At 41.1% G+C, this 18,788-nt stretch overlaps 1 protein-coding gene across 3 annotated transcripts in view; it reads right to left on the reverse strand.

Moving 5' to 3' along the window:
* The window catches only part of STXBP6 (syntaxin binding protein 6), a 242,185-nt gene that overhangs the window by 197,113 nt on the left and 26,284 nt on the right, over positions 1 to 18,788 (reverse strand). Inside the window, exon 1 of one of the 3 annotated variants that reach the window (XM_032404854.1) lies at positions 13,487 to 13,593. The exons of the other annotated variants lie outside the window; for them this stretch is intronic. The gene's annotated coding sequence lies outside the window, so the exon portion shown is untranslated. Of the gene's footprint in view, positions 1 to 13,486; positions 13,594 to 18,788 lie in introns of those variants that run through there. 3 annotated transcript variants of the gene reach the window in all.

Raw genomic sequence — 18,788 nt, forward strand, 5'->3', positions numbered from 1 at the left:
ATAAATACTTAAAATTTATGACAAGGAAATCTCTACAGTTGAGTTCTTCCAGTTTTCTAAGTCCTGTTAAAGAAACAACAGTTCCGCTGTCTTCCCAAAGGCAGTCAAAGTTAAGTAACAAGTAAATCAGCACTGAAATGTTCATATCATAGATTCTTAAGAGCAAAGGCCAATCAAAAATGTGAAGATGATCTTCTATTTCATTGACTTTTGGCAAAAGATTCATAAATTGACAAAACAAGTGAGAAGAGCAAGATCAGAGAAAAGTTCTGGCCAGCTTCTTTCAAAGTCACCTCTCAAGATGGTGGGGAAGGAAAGACTAGTTGTTAGCTCTAATGAAGGAAAACACTGATATAATCCCACTGTAGCTCAAAGGAATAGATATGCCCGTAATCACAAAGAAGAGTGGAACACTCTTCCTGTAAAATATCTTCTTTCCTAGCCTTCAGTGTCCTAAATCCTGTTAAGTCATCTGTCTGTTCTGTTACCACTATTGACATTAACATAATATTATGATGGAATATAACAAATCCCCAAGGGAAAGATTTCAGCTCTAATTTTATTAGGAGAAATAAGCCTTAATTACGGATGTCTACGAGTCTCTTTTCAAAATATTTTCCAGAACCTTCAGTAAGTCAAATAAGACCTAAGATACAAATCTAGCTACCAGGCAGAAAAAAGATTAATCTGTTGTTCTTTTATTAAGTTGAGCAATACAGTACATATCACAGGAGATGACTCCGTTGCCAAGAAATCATAGGAATGTGGCTCAGTATCATCCACCAGACATGAGTCCTTTAAGTACTTTTTGGACCAGGTCAAGACACACCCTACTAACTCACGCAGCAACCATTTACCATGCCAACACTTTCCCTCTTCAACCTCATGCTGGGTGACTTTTGTTACTGGCCAAGGCCAGGTCAGGGTCACAAAGTTAAACAAGATGAAACATCACAAGAATTAAGAGCAACACAATGGCAGCAGGAAGTGATGCTAGCCATGGAGAGCGCTATTCACCAAGCATGAAACTAGCTCAAGAAGCTCTTCCAGTGTAAGAAATTTAAGTAATCAATTCATCAAACACTTATTGAGACACACATAATATATAAAGCACTGTGCTATGCTCTTGGGTAAGGGACTTGGGGAAAGAATACAAAGATAACTCAAGTGTGGTGCCTACCTCTAAGGAGCATACCATCTCAGAAGACAGTACCAGGGACAAGCCAGCAGTAACAAGGACAAATGGGAATAATAGAGCAAATTGAAGAGGGAGATTGGTAATGAGCTAAAGAAGAAGAACACTGCTGATCTTCAAATTCCAACTTGAAATGCAGTGATAGGCCAAATGAAGTGGGCCACGTAATCTGCTGAAACTAAAATACAGTGAACAAGATTTTCTCAGGTTACACACACTAATTCCCTCATCTCACTATCTACCATTCGCAATACTCGGTAAATTAACTACTTTGACAACTCTTCCACTGTGGGCCCAGCTCAATGGAATTCAAGGGAAAAAGGCATCCAGTCAACTTGCTCTGGACAATCAGCAACACCTGCTAAATGTTCCGTATTAGAATTATAGACACGAGGAGAGGGAAGGCAATACTAGGTAGGACCGCATACTGGACTTTTGTGGCTGACTACCTAAAATAAATTTCAGGGGTAAATCTTACTGGATTAAGAATCATAGAGTAACAGCACCTAAAGCCTATGTACTTCTCAGCTCTTGAAAAAATCGCTTATTGTTTAAGCAATTTGACTTGGGGTTTTTGTTACCTCCAGCTGACAGTCCCCTTTGAAACAGTTTGGTCAACTAGAGTTGTTAGCTCTTTGAAGTTACAGTTCATGTTTCTTTCCTTCCAGGTATTCCTGGTAGCACCTAGTACAAGGCAGGCACTAAAATATCTGAGGAGAAGAAGAAAGAAAAATCAGGGATCAGCTAGCACCCCCTGAACTCTGCCCTCAGCTGTTGGGGGTACAGAAAGGAGCACAGATATCTGTAAGCAATGAACTGTGGGTGCAGTAATAAACTCACAGCAGGAACCTACAAGCACAATAACCATCATCATCCAAGAGTGTGGATTCTGCCATTCAGGTGGAAACAACTGGGTCCAATATCCCCAGTGAAATAGGACTAAGGCACTGAAACTATAGTCTTCGCTTCTCTCATTTACCACATGTAGTGCTGGTATTAGTTAGGGAAGACAACTCAGTGCTCAAATAGACCAAAAATGCATCATTGGCTCAAACACCTCAGAACTTGGGGAAAGGATGAGGTATTCATCTTCCTCACACTGAAACACGGATTGAGGCTGATGGGCTCAGCCATCTTCATTATGGTCATACTATGGGCTAGAACTCAGTCATATGGCTATACCTAAGTGCAAGGGAGGCTGGAAGATGTATTCTTTGTATTTTTTTTTTTTTTAAGATTTTATTTATTTATTTGACAGAGAGAGACATAGCAAGAGAGGGAACATAAGCAGAGGGGAGTGGGAGAGGGAGAAACAGGCCTCTCGCCAAGCAGGGAGCCTGATGTTGGACTCGATCCCAGGACCCCAGGATCATGACCAGAGCCGAAGGCAGACACCCAATGACTGAGCCACCCAGGTGCCCCTGGAAGATGTATTCTTGCTGTGGGCTCAGGAAGAAGAAATCATGGATTCTGGTGGGTAGCCAACAGCCTCTGCCACTGTATTTTGTGGCTTTTCCTTCCTCCTCTAAGCTTTCCCTTGATATATGAAGGGAATATATATAAAATATATAAGTAGTATTAAATGTTTCTATATAGTATTTTATTTTATATACTATATATATATATTTATATATATATTTATATATATTTATTTTATATATATATATATATATATATATAAAATAAAATATATTTTTTTTACACAGTAAACTTTTGATCCCATCTATATAATAAATGCCCGGGACCTTCACACAAAGATGACTGACCCTTCATTTCTGAAGGAAAGGGAATAACCTCGTATTAAAGCCCAGATGATGCAGCTCCTGAAGAAGCTTTGCTTAGCTTCCTCCAAGACAGTCACCTCCAGACAAAGGAGATAAGTTCTCCTGTGTCCACACTTCCATTAGGGCCCTTATAAGGTTCACCCAAGTAGTGCGCTCATACTGGGTTCATGTCCAAGCTCACAAATGCTAGTACAGCATTATGAATTCCCACATAAAGGTTGGAAAATGCTAAGTATTTCCTTTAGACCCTTACTGATTCCATTTCCGGCTAAGAAGCATCATATCATACTCTGCACTTTTATTACGGTACCTGAAACTGGCTTCCTTCGGAGATCAATCCTTCCCAAAGAAAGCGTATTTCACTTTGACGGCCTTTTACACATTAAGCAATGCACAGAAACTACCCTCTGCTGGAATGTGGACACTGTGCCCTTGGCTAACACACTCCCAGGTTAGTACCGCACACCTTCCTCCCAGAAGACCTGACTAAAAACCACACCTCGGCAAAGTGACAAACCAGCATGTTATGGACCTTCCATAGTTCACTTCAAATGTTAAATCAATGACATGCAAATGACCTACCACACACACGAACACCAGATTATATGCTCTTCTGGAAAGGTATATGTGATTTACCTTGCTGTCCTCCACAATGCCTTGTATATACAATCATTCCGTAAACATTTGCTGAATGAATATAGTCATTTTATGTTTTCATTGGTCATTACTAAGTCCTCTGCATGTGTCCCCCTAAGGACACCCAGCTGTCTGACTCATTCCATACACACCCTTGCTAACAGGTGTGGGTGAATGCAATCTGGCTGCGACAGCGACAATGCTCGCGGTGATTATGACAGCACAATCAGCCACAGTGTGGAAAGAACTGTGCTATTTCATGCCTGTGGGTCCCATCAGTCACCATAACTAGCACAAGACCCTTGGTCCTCATATGGGTCCCTCATCCTTGGCACTCCTCCTACCTCCCATCCCTGTTTTGATTTCCTTCACAGCTCATATCCCCATCTGTCATGTTTAGCTTATTTGTGTGCCCATCTCCTCCACTGGAAGCTCTGTGAGGGCATGTCGTCTAGCACCCCAAACACCGCCTGCTACATTAGAAGTGCTCAGTAGACATCTGTGGAGGGAATGGATGAAATAAAGAAGATACTTGGATTCTTTTCTCTAAATAGGAAGATTTTAGCTGCAAAATAAATTATCCCTGCAACGCTTCAGAATACTCACTTTCTTTTTAAATAGAACATCTCAAAAAGAGGTCTCACTGACAAGCCACTTTTTATGTCATAGAGCAGGGTTTCCAGAAGCTCAAGTAGTGGTCATGCCATCTTAAGTCCCCAAATAAAGGAATCTTCAGGACTGGATTCACTTTTGGCAGCCATTCACCAGACAAGAACCACTTCAGAGTCTTGGCCACGGAGCCAGCACTAGCATCCAAGGTGTGAAGCCACACAGGGGGATGGGAAATTCCGTCTGTTTCAGAAACAAATTTGCCTGAGCACCACATGAAAAAAATGATCAGACCCTGGACCCAGCTCTACCCGTGGGAAATAGCCACAATTCATTTAAAAAGAGAAAAAAAAATGGTTCAAGTTAAAATTCTCAACTTTCTGATAAATTACTTTAGGTTGTTAAGAAATCACTGATTGTTATATGGGAGTTCCTCCAAAAATTAAAAATAGAACTACTGTATGATCCAGCAATTCCACTTCTGGGTACTTATCTGAAGAAAATGGAAACACTAACCCATAAAGATATCTGCAGCCCCCCTCCCCATGTTTACAACAGCCAAAATTATTTACAATAGCCCAAAATATGGAAACAACCGAAGTGTCCATCAATGGATCAATGAATAAATGTGGTACATATATACAATGGTATACTATTAAGCCATAAAAAGAAAGAAATCTTGCCATTTGTGACAATGTGAATGGACCTTGAGGGCATTATGCTAAGTGAAAGACAAATACTGTATGATCTCACTTACATGTGGAATCTAAAAAAACAAACAAACAAAAAAAACCAAGCTCACAGATACAGAGCAGACTAGTGCTTGCTTGGGGTGGGGGGAGGAATAAAATGACTGAAGGGGGTCAAAGGGTACAACTTCCGGTTATAAAATAAATAAGTCACGAAGCTGTAATGTACAGCATGTACAGTACTACACTGCATATTTGTTATATGTCAATTATTCCTCCATAATAATGAAATAATGTAACATATACTTTTGAAATAGAATATCTCAAAAAGAGATCTCAGAAGCCACTTTTATACTATATAATAATTATACAGTATATGACTATATATGTTAATACATATGTAATTAATATAATAAAGAAGTCTTTAAAATTCTATTGAAAAGTGTTAATACAAGTAAATGGAAAGCCAAAAGAAATCACTGAAATGTTACTAATTTGCTAAGCTACTGCTTGATGGAACTTTAAAATCCATGTTTTATTTAATTTTTGGCATATGGAGAATAGTCTCTAAATGGCAATAATGATCCTACTCATTCATTCTTCTGTTGACTCTCAAACAGTAATTAAATAATACTCCCAAAGTAATGGTAAAAGATACTCCCAGCCTTGAGAATGTGTAAAAAAAAAGATACTTTACACATCAAAAGTTTGTATACATACAGAAAATTTTACACATCAGAAGTTTTTAGAATAGTAGACATTAGGATTTAGCAACTCATGGAAGAATGGCAAAGTTTTTAAATCCCAAAAAGAAGAGCTGCTCTAACACTTTCCACCATACTTTTGGACCTTTCCCTGAAGACTTTCTGCAAATGTACTCTGGCCAAGAGGTTTGCTTCAAGGTTTTTTGGTTTATTTTTAGTAAGTACTACCCCAGTCAGTGCACGAGCCAGCCAGTATGTATTATGCATTAAAGCCAGTGCTGGGCATGGAAAATTCTGAGACTAAGAACTTCCATGGCAAGTTACCGGATTCAGCAGCAACATACTAAGGATGGACTGAATGATAGCTAAGATCATTTCCAGTTAACTTGTTTTGACTTCAGAGTAACGTCACACAACTATAACATTTTACAACACATCAAGTTAAGGCAGGCAGCAATGAAAAAATAAAATTTTAAAGTTGTTCAATAAGTGGAGAATTCTTGATCCTTGGGTTTTAATATTTGAAGTTCTAAAACTGAAACATACATCTTCAGATCTTATTTGATTTCCTAGAGATGTTTTTCTCTTAATCTCAACTGCAGACCACCTGGGTTCTTTGCTTTTCCATTTTCCTACTTGTCTCTCAAGGTAAAAGGGAGAAGAATCATACAAATTACACAAAACTATATAATAAATGATCGAAACACATTTCTTTCCCAGATCTAAGCCCCCAAATGTCAGGTTCCACAGTATCACGTAGCATAATCAAATGCAGAGAAAAGCTCTCCTCCCTTGGTGAAGCAGAAACCCAACAAGTCCACTCCCACCAACTGAGGAACAGGGCATGGCCACAGTGTCACTTACTCTTTGAGAACTCACTCCAACTTGGCTCTGACCCTCAGCTAAGCAGTGCCCATTTCCCAGTCCCACTGGTTTGTTACTGGGCTCCAAAGCACCCATATGTAGCCTCTTTAGGCAAAATGACACCACACACACACACACACACCCTTGCATTTAGAACCAAAGAAAAATGCCAGAAACTTGTACATGACACAGTCCTAAATTCAGCAACAGTGAGTGCTACTGTTTGAGCCACAAATCATGCAATGCCATTCTTTATCTTTTCTAGAAAGAGTGGCACTCTTCAAAGAGAAATGCTATTCCGACAGGCTATTCCTAATCTCCACATCAGCCTAACTGCAGATGGGTATTAATTCTAAAACACCTGAAAGGTACAAAACACAACCTCCCAGCAGTGGCTCACTGAGATCTGGCAAAGCTGGGAGGAAGGAGGTCTTCAGAGTCTCTGAGATATTCTGAAATAGCCTCATATTCTTTAGGAATCATCTGTATAACTGATTCCACCTTCAAATGTATTCCTGGAATTGTGAATTCTCACTATTTTTATGATTTTTATCCGAGGCAATTGTCACAAAGAGTTATTAAGTCATGGCTCACCTCGTGATGGATACCCCCGCTTAGACTTCTAAGAGATTTACGGACTACTCCAAAATTGCCTGTTAGTAGATGCAGAGGAAGAACAAAAATAATCTGGCCCTCATTTTCACTTCAATAAAACTTTTTCTCTAGTAAACCCGTTCAGGCAATTAAAAGCAATTCCAATTTCTACTTCCCAAGCCTTTATATTCTTTGCCCTTAAGAGAAAGAAGGCAATTAAATGGACAAAACCTGAATTTTAAATCAGAATTCAAATTGCTTGGGGCTACTTCATACCTAAGTAAATAAATGAGACATAAACTAATAAATAGTTCATACATACGTGAAACATGTTTTATAAAGCATTCACCTACCTTTAACCCAGACTTTTAGTTAGGACTGCACTTTATGGAAAACTCCACATGCAAAGCACCTTTCCTCCTAGTACTTCAGGGCCCTTATGAACAGCAGAACTTTCTAAACAGGAAACCAAGGCACACAGAGGCGGTGTCATTTTCCTCCAGTATCCCAAGTTCCTGGCATTCCCCAGCACTAAGTTCGAGGCTCGCATCATTATTCACTGCATGCTTTTCACATGGAGATCAGGCTGTTTAGTGAACTTAACATGAACCAAAAGAAAAAAAATTTTTTTTTGCAATTTGGTCAGTGACAAATACAAAAGAAAAGAAAATTTTGACATGACCAATTGTAATGCCATCCCCATGGAAGACTACCTTTGCACCTCATACGGACTTCCATGTATTCTAAAACTATCTTCCACCAAGTCAAGATGACTTGCTAGAAAAGCCCAGGCATCTGACTTTCCAAGTACATAAATCTAAATGCAACAGGTCACCTAAAGCAGGTATTTAAATCAGTTTACTGTGACATATTTAATGTTGAGAAAAATAACAAACAAGGCTCCAGTGAAAAATGAATTTGCTCATAAACACAAAAACTTTTTTAGTATTTAATATCTACTCCAACAAAGAAATTTGTATTTTCCTAGGAGCTCTGAAACCCTTGACCTATTCTTTGCCTCATTCCCACACTGAACCACAAAGTAATTATGAAGCACCTGAATGGTGATGTGGGTTCTGATCCAAGCTTCCTATCTGATGACACTTTTCCAGATGGCACCTGAGGCTGTCAGGTGCCTCTTACGTGTGTGTAAATACTCAAGTCCATTATTTAAGGCTGCTAACTTCAGAAAGCCAAGTCCTTTTCTTATGATGGAAATTCTCCCCCGTGCCTGGGAAATGAGTTAATGATCCTCATTACCAAAGAGAAGCTACACTTATTGGCAATGGTAAACAAAAGACGAATTACCAAGTTCAGATCAACAGAGTGAAACAAAATAAGGATTTCCCTGAGGACCAAGAACCGTGAAATCCAGTGGTTTTAAGTAGCCATCTTTTAGATATTTGTATACTATTCAGTGAGGGGAAAATGAGAGTCCCAGGCTTAAGGCACTGTTATTCAGCTTTGGAAACTGCAGGATGCTTTCTTGCAGGATTTGGTTCAACTAACTACAAGATGAAAAAAAGCATTTCTATGCTACATGGTCAAGCAGTCATTTGGATCTTGGGTTCAGAAATAAGTGAGAAATACATGAGCTACTGAATTCCACACGCCATGCAGGCTTTTCTCCGGATGGCTGAAATCTTCAAAAGTTAACACTCTAATGAGTTACTGCTGTGTCTTGAATTTCCCTACTGTGACCAGAAAAACAACATATTCAGTGCATTGTTTTTCATTATACCATGGAGCTATAGCAACCACTCATCCTGCCTCTACATCTGCTGTTCCCTTTCAGAGGGCCATTCCATTTGAGGAAAAGAACTGCTAATTTTACTTGGTGGCCCCTAAAATGTACATGTCTAGCATAGCAGGCAGTGTTTACAGCTTCTAAGCTTTAATTAATCATCAATTTTTGGACATCAGTGATTCTATTTTATGGGGGAAAATACTGCACAAACATCTAGATTCAAATTCTGGTTTTGCTACTTATTAGCTGTGAGACTTGGAGCAGACCACTCACACATAAAAACAAAACTGGAAAAAAAAAAGGAAGCTAATTTATAGGGTCACCAGTGATTCAGTTCTCAAGTGTTCTGATCTTAGGACGCCTTTATAGTCTTAAAATTATTGAAGACTCCAGGGGCACCTGGGTGGCTCAGTCGTTTGGGGAGCTGACTCCTGACTTCAGCTCAGGTCATGATTTCAGGGTCATGGGATGGAGCCCTGTGTGGGGCTCCATGCTCAGCTGAGAGTCTGCTGGTCCCTCTCCCTGCCACCCCCAGCCCCCGGCTCGTGTGCGCGCTCTGCGAGAGTGTGCATGCTCTCTCTCTTTCTCTCCCTCTCCTTCCCCTCTCTCAAATAAATAAATGGATAAAATCTTAAAAAAAATTATTGAAGACTCCTAAGAGCTCATCTTGGAAAATTCTAGAAAACAAAATACACACACACATACACACACACACTCCCATGTGGGAACATGTGGTCCCTAGAAAATTCTACCATACACATGTGAGAATATGAGAGTAAAAGAGGTAAATGGTATCTTAGTACTATTATAAAAATTGTTTTGGCTTCACAGACCCCTTAATAGGGTCTCAGAAACTCCCAGCAGCCTCAGACCATACTTTCAGAATCGCTAGCCTAGAATATCTTAACATATAGAAAGCAGGGAAGTGGTCAAAGAAGTTGAATCATATTAAAAAAAAAATTCAGGAGCCAACACAGAAGGGCTCCCACTGGCCAAAGATGAGATAATTTTAGTATCAGTAAGAATAAATGCAATGAATTGAAACACTAATATTTTTGAATTCATGAATTCTTAGGGAATCACATACTTCTCCTTCCTCCCTCACCCGCAATCTCTGTGTCTGTGTCTGTCTCTGCCTCTCTCAATGGTTACCTTTGGAGAATATTACTCATTAGCTGGATATGGAGCCAACTGTATCCCGGGATAACCAAAGAGCTGACTAGCAGGAGTCTGTCTTTATAGAAGCATTCTAGGAGATAAATGAAGAAATGACTGAAATGAAATAAGACTTTGAAACCCATAATGAATTGGTGGATTTAGGCAGAAACAATCGCTGTTGACTGTGAACATATCAACATATCTCACACACACACACACATACACGCCTCCTTTTTTTTTTTTTACTTTCCCAGCCTTTATTTACACTGAACTTATGTTAATTTAAGTGCCTCCTGATGGGAGTACACAACACACTCATTATAGTATTCTTGACAAAATATGGAAACAGGGGCACCTGGGTGGCTCAGTCATTAAGCGTCTGCCTTCAGCTCAGGTCATGATCCCAGGGTCCTGGGATCGAGCCCCGCATCGGGCTCCCTGCTCAGAGGGAAGCCTGCTTCTCCCTCTCCCTCTGCTGCTTCTCCCTCTCCCTCTGCTGCTTCTCCCTGCTTGTGTTCCCTCTCTTGCTGTCTCTCTCTCTGTCAAATAAATAAATGAAATCTAAAAAAAAATGGAAGAATTTGATCCAGCCTCTAGATGTATCTATCAGTTCACAAGAAATATGGTCTCTAGAGGATTATGTTAAACAGAGGAACATTTAACATTTAACTCCATGGGATGTAATCAGCAAAATCCAGGCTATGGTAAACTTTGCAGAATAAATGATCTGGTTTGGCAAAAAATAAATTGCGAGGAAAGATCGTGGAAGGTAAGCCTATAGATTAAAAGAGACTGAAGAGGCATGTCAACCAACTGCAATGTATGGCCCTTATTTGAATCCTGATACAAACAAACTGAAAAGAAAAATAACAAGGAAAACAGATAAATTTGAACACTGACAGGGCGCCTGGGTGGCTCAGTTGTTAAGCGTCTGCCTTCGGCTCAGGTCGTGATCCCAGGGTCCTGGGATCGAGCCCCGCATCGGGCTCCCTGCTCCGCGGGGAAGCCTGCTTCTCCCTCTCCCACTCCCCCTGCTTGTGTTCCCTCTGTCACTGTGTCTCTCTCTGTCAAATAAATAAATAAAATCTTAAAAAAAGAAAATTTGAACATTGACTAGATAATAAATATTCAATTATATCAGAAGTTCTTAAAGTATAATGATATTACAGTACTAAAAGAAAAAAAAAAGAGTCTTTACTTTCAGAGAGGTGTACAGAAATACTTGCTATGAAATAACAGAATGTCAGGGATTTGCTTCAAAATAATCCAGGGTCGGGGATTGGAGGTGGGGGTCTAGGTGAAGCAAGTCCACAAACTGATCATTATTGATGCTAGGAGGAATGCATACAGGGTCCATTATAATATTCTTTCTACATCTGTGTATGTTTTACATTTTCCATACCAAAATAATAAAACAAAAGTAGCCACAAAAATGTTTTCTTCTCCAGCAATTCCGCTGAGATACCCACAGGCAGGACCTGGGCACTCTGCTTCCCAGCACCCAGTGGCATGGAGCACGAGGTATGGAGCACTAGGTACATACTCAGGGAGCATGTCAAACATCTGCAAAGCTGACCTGGCACAGGGCAGAGTCGGCAAAGAAGTCCTGAGCCAGTTGTCTCTGAATCAGAGACATCTTTCCAACAGAGCAGGAACCAAAATTGTATTTTCAGTATGATCATAACCAAGAAATATAAACAAAAACTCGACACAGAAAAAGGTATAAGAACTCTTCATAGAAAAAGAAAATATATGAAAACAGAAAGGTTTTTTTTTTCCTCATGAGTATAGGAACTATGAGAGTTTGCTTTTCTTCTACTCTCTGAATTTTCCAAATTTTCGTAGTTATTTTAAACATGGAAGGAAACCTAATAAACTTTATTTTTAAAATCACTTATAATATCAAAGCTCTATAGATAGCTATTTATAAGTAATAGTATTTTATTTGTTATATTTCTATGACCCTTTCTGTGGCTGGGGTAAAAAAGAATATTATAATAATGAAGAAAATATTGAAAACGATCACTGAGGAATTTTTAAATTGAATTATGAAAGCAATAGAATATCCTTTCTGGGGTGCCTGGGTGGCTCAGTCGTTAAGCATCTGCCTTCGGCTCAGGTCATGATCTCAGGGTCCGGGGATCCAGCCCCGCATCGGGCTCCCTGCTCAGCGGAAGCCTGCTTCTCCCTCTCCCTCTGCCTCTGCTTGTGTTCCCTCTCTCGCTGTGTCTCTCTCTGTCAAATAAATAAATAAAATCTTTAAAAAAAAAAAAAAAGAAGAAGAATATCCTTTCTATATTTGGGAAGGGGGAGATATTCTTATTTTTTCCTCTACAAAATAAAGGAGAACTGGTATTTTAAAAAATCATAAGTGGAAAACCCAGCTCAAGGAGATCTCTTAAGTTCCTTCTAAAACCTCAACTTCCGGAAGGTGGGGGCAAACAGGGATGCCTGGCACCCAATGAAGGGGCTGTGTCCAGAGGCTCTGCCTACCATCCTGATCTGTGCCCTTCTACCAGCTCAAAGAAGGAGAAGGAGGGTTCAGTTTAATACCAAGACTCTATGCATGTTAACACCATATTCTCCAAAGATGTGTCCCACAAACAAAAAATGGATTCTTGTCTTTTTTAGAGAAAATATTCCGCTCAGATAAAGATTCTTCAAGAAGTAGACAACAACTTAGAACCTGATGCTAGCTCTAGTTATTTCACTTACAAAATAAGTGGAAGAGTAAGTGCATCAGTGACTATTAAAACATTGAACATGAAAAAAGAAAAATGTTGGAAATTTGGCATGGATAATTGTTATGTTTTCCACTCGGGTCTAATAAGACTTGATTTAGACTGCATACTGCCTTTTTTTTTTTAACCTTGCTATTAAATAAACAAACAACAAGGGAAAAAAAGCTGAAACTGCCACTTCTCATGTGCTTTACATATATTGTGGGAGGCTGTACTCACAGTGAAAGTCAAAATGACTCAATGTATGGCAGTGTAACCTTGTAGCTAAGAGTGTGAGCTTTGGATACATTGCCAAGGTTAAAAATCACTAATCGGCCATTTATTAGCTATGTGACCTTGGACAAGCTGTACAGCCTCTCTGTGTGTCAGAGGTTTCTCACCTCCAAAATAAAGATGAGAGTGGAAGTGTCACAGGGCTGCTGTAATAACTGAGATGAAAAATGGAAAATGTTTAGTGTGGTACCTATCACATACATGCTCTACAAATGCTACCCACTATTGCTGTTATAACCTAACATACTTTTGTTCTACTCTTCCCTCTTTTTTCCACCAGGACACAAAGATTTCACAAATTTCCAATTCTTCAGCCTCATTAGTGAATACTGTAATCTATATGAAATCTTGACTTTTCTATTTTCCCCAGAACAGAAATTAACTTTTTCTCTAGGAAAAGAAAAACAAAGATGGAATTAGATTACCCTTCAGTTTGTGCCAATCATGAGTGGTAGCGGAGTCCTAACTCCTAGAACCTGCAAAGAATCTCACCGTTTCTGAAGTCCTAGGCAATTCGCAGAATGAGAGAATGACTTCCTGATCCTCCCAAAATTTGTACTGGGGATCAAGTTTCCGAAGACACCAAATCTCTCATGGCTCTTTTGAGAAAAAAAAACAAAACAAAACATTCAGATAATCCATGCCAATGAGAATGATTGGGAGGGGCGCCAGGGTGGCTCAGTTGGTAAAGCATCTGCCTTTGGCTCAGGTTATGATTCCAGGGTCCTGGGATTGAGTCTCACATCGTGCCCCCTGCTCAGCGGGGAGCCTGCTCCTCCCTCCCACTTGTGCTCTCTCTTGCTATTGCTATCTCTCTCTCTCAAATAAATACATAAAATCTTTAAAAAAAAAAGAATGGGAAAAATTCACACCATTTTAGAAAAAGGAACACAAGTCTTAAGAATACTTGCACATCAGACACTACTTTTACTCAAAAGAAAATGATAGGTGTGTTTGTATTATCAGGGGGATTCCTGGGTTGTGAACTTATTAAGAGCATATGAAAAGGATTGCTGAAATCATAAAATAAACCTAGGAAGGCACAAAACTTAAAACCAAAAAAATCAATACATTCCAGGGTACAAGGAGTAAGAAAGGAGAGATAGAATGGGTTTCACACATGCTTCAGGCTCTAAAAACATGGGAATTGGTATAAGAGGTAAAAGCAAAGTTATGTCTTACAGTGAAGAAAAGAGTTTGGTAGATGAGAGAGAAAAGAAATTTGAGGTGAGTGCTGTCCAGATGGAGTGTCCATACAGAGCTGAGCAAGCAGTAAACATTTATTAGGAATACAAATATTCCTGTAACGGCATAATCAATGGTGTAGTCAATTAGATGTTAGGTATAAAGTAGTATCTCTGATTCATATTTGCACCCAAGCTGAAGTGCATGTAATTTACCCACCGGAATTCTTGGAAAATAACCATTATTTATGTGGCTGGTTGTTAGGACATAAAGTGAGGGATCCCTGTCCCACTGCTGCCCCAATGTGGGTAGAACTCTGATATTCGAGTGAAGAAAGAATATAAAGTAGGGATAGAACCAGTAAAGCTGGTGAAAGATCTGCTGGGTCCAACTGTGACTCTTCAAGTCCTCACTAAAGCCTACCTGAAGGGATGAAATGGGTCCCGGAAGTCCGGGTGGAGAGAAGTGCTGCGATGGGCATGAGTGACACAGATAGGTCTTTAAGGACTCAGAGGCTCAGAGGCAGGGGGAGCCACGAGGAAGGAAGGCACAAGAGGTAATGGGATCACCAGAAGGCTTTGGGTTGAGCCCAGTTTAACTAAAAAATCTCCAGAGGGCAGGGAAAACCAGTTGATTCTTAGCTACCAAGATAAAAAGTTGACGGCAGAAGAAAAGGATGCAAATGTGTTCAAAGATCAGAATTCCAGGAGAACCTAGATATCATGGTCATTTGACTAAGGGTGGCCCTGGGCCATAATGCATCCCAATGACTCACTGGGCTCTACGGAATCCCCGAGGGACACGAGAGAACAGGAGGACTTCCTGGTTGAGGGCAGAGCCTTCCAGAGTGGAGATCACAGCGGGCAGCTCAGCAGGGGCAGACGGCAGAGTGGTTGAGATCTCTGACTGGGAAGCTCAAGTGCCTGGCTTTGATCCTTAGCTTGCCATCTACCAGCTCCAATTCAGTATTTGTTCTGTCTGCTCAATCATCCATCTCTGAATTTTCCCGCTGTCCAAATGCTTTTGGTGACCCCAGGCCTTCTCCCCAGGGGAGGCACTACAGGACCTCCCTGTACCACACAGCACAATTACACACTGCACCCATCTCAGCAAACTCGGAAAACCCATTGTTAGCCCGATCTTTGTATGTATGCCTTTCTCTTCTATCATCAGGGTGCTGTATTACTTCTTTACTTTCCCATCCTTCCTGCAGTGTACACAAACAGGACTCCCAGAAATTCTGGGTACATCTCACACCTCTGCCTCCGCCAGTGGCTTCTCACTGGCATGCAGCTCATGCCTTACACAGCTCCGTACTGAGTGCCTACCCCAGGCCCAGGCAGCAATGCACCAGAACCACAGACCTCCCATGAGGCCCAGGGGCCTCTCTGAGCCCAGGCTCTTCTTCCGTCTTACTCTTTGCCAGATGCATTCTCAAACCAGGGGAAGCTATCATTATCCCTAGCACCCCAAGCTCTCCTGGTTTTTCAAAGTACTGACCCAGAATTTAATTTAAAAAGACCAGATGTAGAAGCTAGCCATCAGTGAAGAGTAATGTGATAAAACATCAGGGGGTCAAACCTCTTTATTTTATGTTCTTCTTTGACATTAATGCCCAGCATTAGGGCACCCTCTGGACACTATCCCTTCCCTCCTGTCTTTCTACACTCTTCTCTCAAGAGTGATTTTTCAGAGTCACACACCCTGGTGTGGTAGGAAAATCCAAGTTCCAGAGCCCCGAGAGTTGCATTCTGGTCCCAACCTGCCAATATAAACAGTGTGGCCTGGGGACGGTCACCAAATGCTTCTAAGCCTTGGCTTCCCTCTATATCATGTTTTGGATGCTGAGCTCTGTTTCCTGCCAGCTGGAACACTCCGAGTCTCAGGTCCCCTTTTTATTTTTGGCTGGCCTAAGTGTAGGCAACTACTGAGATATGAAAATGCTGAGGTTCAATTCATGCAGGAGCTAAGTTCTTAATTTATAAACTTGTTCAGTGTGGGATCTTTCTGACTAGCTGCCTAGGCCCCATAAGAATAGCTACCATTACTAGCCTACTACATGCCCGGCACTGTTCTTAGCAGTTTGCAAATTCAACAGAGACTTCCTAAAGAATCTTCAGGAGGCTAGAGTTCTTTGGCTGCCATTTAACTCAGCCCCCTTCTGCTCTGTCAAGCTCGAGAAGCAATGCTTGGTGGACTTTACACCTCATCTTCCACTTTACAAGCTTTACAATACCACCTAAAGATGTACACAAAAGCACAGGAGAAATGTATCAGCTACAAGGAGCCTCATCTGTAGAATGAACTAAGGCTTTTAAAAAAAATGCTAAGAACAAAGCAGGTGGTTTAGTTATTTTGAGAGCAAGAAAAAAGGATCAAGGCAGGGCCAAAACTATTGCTTGGGACAAACCATGAGGGACTATGGACTCTAAGAAACAAACTGAGGGTTCCAGAGGGGAGGGTGGGGGGATGGGTTAGCCTGGCGATGGGTATTAAAGAGGGCACGTACTGCATGGAGCACTGGGAGTTATACGCAAACAATCATGGAACACTACATCAAAAACTAATGATGTAATGTATGGGGATTAACATAACATAATAAAATAAAATTTAAACACACACACACACGAACTATTGCTTGGGTACAACGGTATAAAACAGCAGGTGTCAAGGACATGCAATGCTCATCAGCAACTCTGTGTTCCCTTTGTGGGAGAAAAATGACCCAATTCCTTAAAGGCCCAGATAAGAGAACCCAAGTCTTGCCTCTTGAATGCTCCAGGGTCTGAAGGAGCTTGTGTTGGGTAAAGCAATTCTTGCCTTGGGACTAGTTTGAGGGGCGAAAAAAAAATCCACGGTTTCTTATGACCTTAACCATTTATAAACCCATCACAGAGCTAACTTACCAAATTACACAAACAATAAACGCAAAGGAGTCAGAGGCAGGAAAGATCTAGCATCATGCTGGACTTGGTTTTGGCCTCACCGGGCAGAGAAAAATGGATGAGACATGGAGAGAGAGGAAGACAGGCACCAGGATGGGGCAGAGTAGGGGGGAATAAACAGGTCCTTGAGGAAGAACACGGAGACTGACCTCAGAGAGCACAGTAAGCGGCTGGCTCGCAGCAGAGCCCTCTAGGCTGCAAAACATTTCATTCTGCGGCTGGTATTTTGAGCACCGAGGGATTTCTCCCACTATCTTTCCTCATCGTGCTCAGCCTGAAGACATGGACACTGGCTCTGTCATTTACCTAATCTTTTCAGAATCAGTAATAAATAGATGCGAGATCTGAAAGCCTGCATGCTTGAATTCTCTCTCTCTCTCTCTTTTTTTAAGAGATTATAGGCTTGTGCATCTTGATTACTTGATGAGGATTTTTATCACGACCTTCGGATGTTTTGAGATTATCCAATTTAGCATCTTATTATACAACCCAAGTGCTGTTTTTCTCTGGTGAGCCTTTCAAACTCTTTTTCCCTCTCAAGGATACGGAATGCTGGCTCTGATACCTTACCATTCAGAGAAGCATTTTTCGGGCTCTCAGATTACTGCTTCTAAACTACAGACTGGTGGGCCTGCTCGGCTTTTAAAGCCAAAGCACGACACACATTACCAATGACAACAGATGTCTCTAAAATGGCTCCCTACTTACCCTCCCTTCCAAGCTCATCACAGTGGCAGCCACAGGGGACTCAGTCGAATGTGGCCTTCTCTCAAAGGTCTGGATTGCCCTGTCAGTGACCTTCAGAAGCAACATGACCACGTAAGGCAAAGGAGCACCAAATTAGTCCAGCAATTAAAGATGCTACAAACTCAAGAGCTTTAAGTTGATTTATGTTTTCTGTAGGAACACAAAGTGATAAAAGACATATTTTTTCCTGATAAAATATCACTCCCAGGACATACTACCAAAAGAGAGGTGGGCCCCATGTCATTTAAATATTCTCTCCCAGCTGAATGTCCATTGAAACCAGAGGTGAGGAGGTTTAGAGGAAATGGCTAAACTGTTAAGAAACAGCCAAGCCCATTACCTCATCTGAACCCCAGCTGAAAGTCTCTCTCCTCCCTTAATCCTGCAGCCAGCGTGGGTGACCTGAATATCCAAACCCCTGGACACCTTGTCTCTGTTCTCTCCACTGCCTCACCTCCAATGAACCTTTCCTCCACGCCACCCAAATCACCCATGGCCCAGTCAAACATCCCGCCCTTTGACAAAAATAGCCTCATCTTCAGTTTCCTTATTAAAATCCCCTTCACTGGGATCAACCATTAGGACCTCCTCAAAAGTGTCATTTCACATCCCTTCTTACTCAGCCACCTTACACACTCTCCATAACAGCCTTGCCAAAGGCTCTAAGCTTACCTTGCTCACCCTTCTGCCAAACCCCACCCTCAGAGGACACCCACCGTAGCTGTGTCTGTGCCCACAGCTGAGCACCTGGGCACGGGATAAAGTGCACACAGCCAGATGGTGTCACTCTACACCAACACCAACTGCAAATGAGTCCTCTGGGATGCTGGGCGATCCCACCACATTTCTCCAGCAGACCTACTCTTTCCCTCTCTTCAACTATTATTTCACTTTCAAACTGTGTTTCTAAACACCCG

Source organism: Phoca vitulina, unplaced genomic scaffold (genome assembly GCF_004348235.1).
Source record: "Phoca vitulina isolate PV1807 unplaced genomic scaffold, GSC_HSeal_1.0 scaffold7, whole genome shotgun sequence".
NCBI classification, from domain to species: domain Eukaryota; kingdom Metazoa; phylum Chordata; class Mammalia; order Carnivora; family Phocidae; genus Phoca; species Phoca vitulina.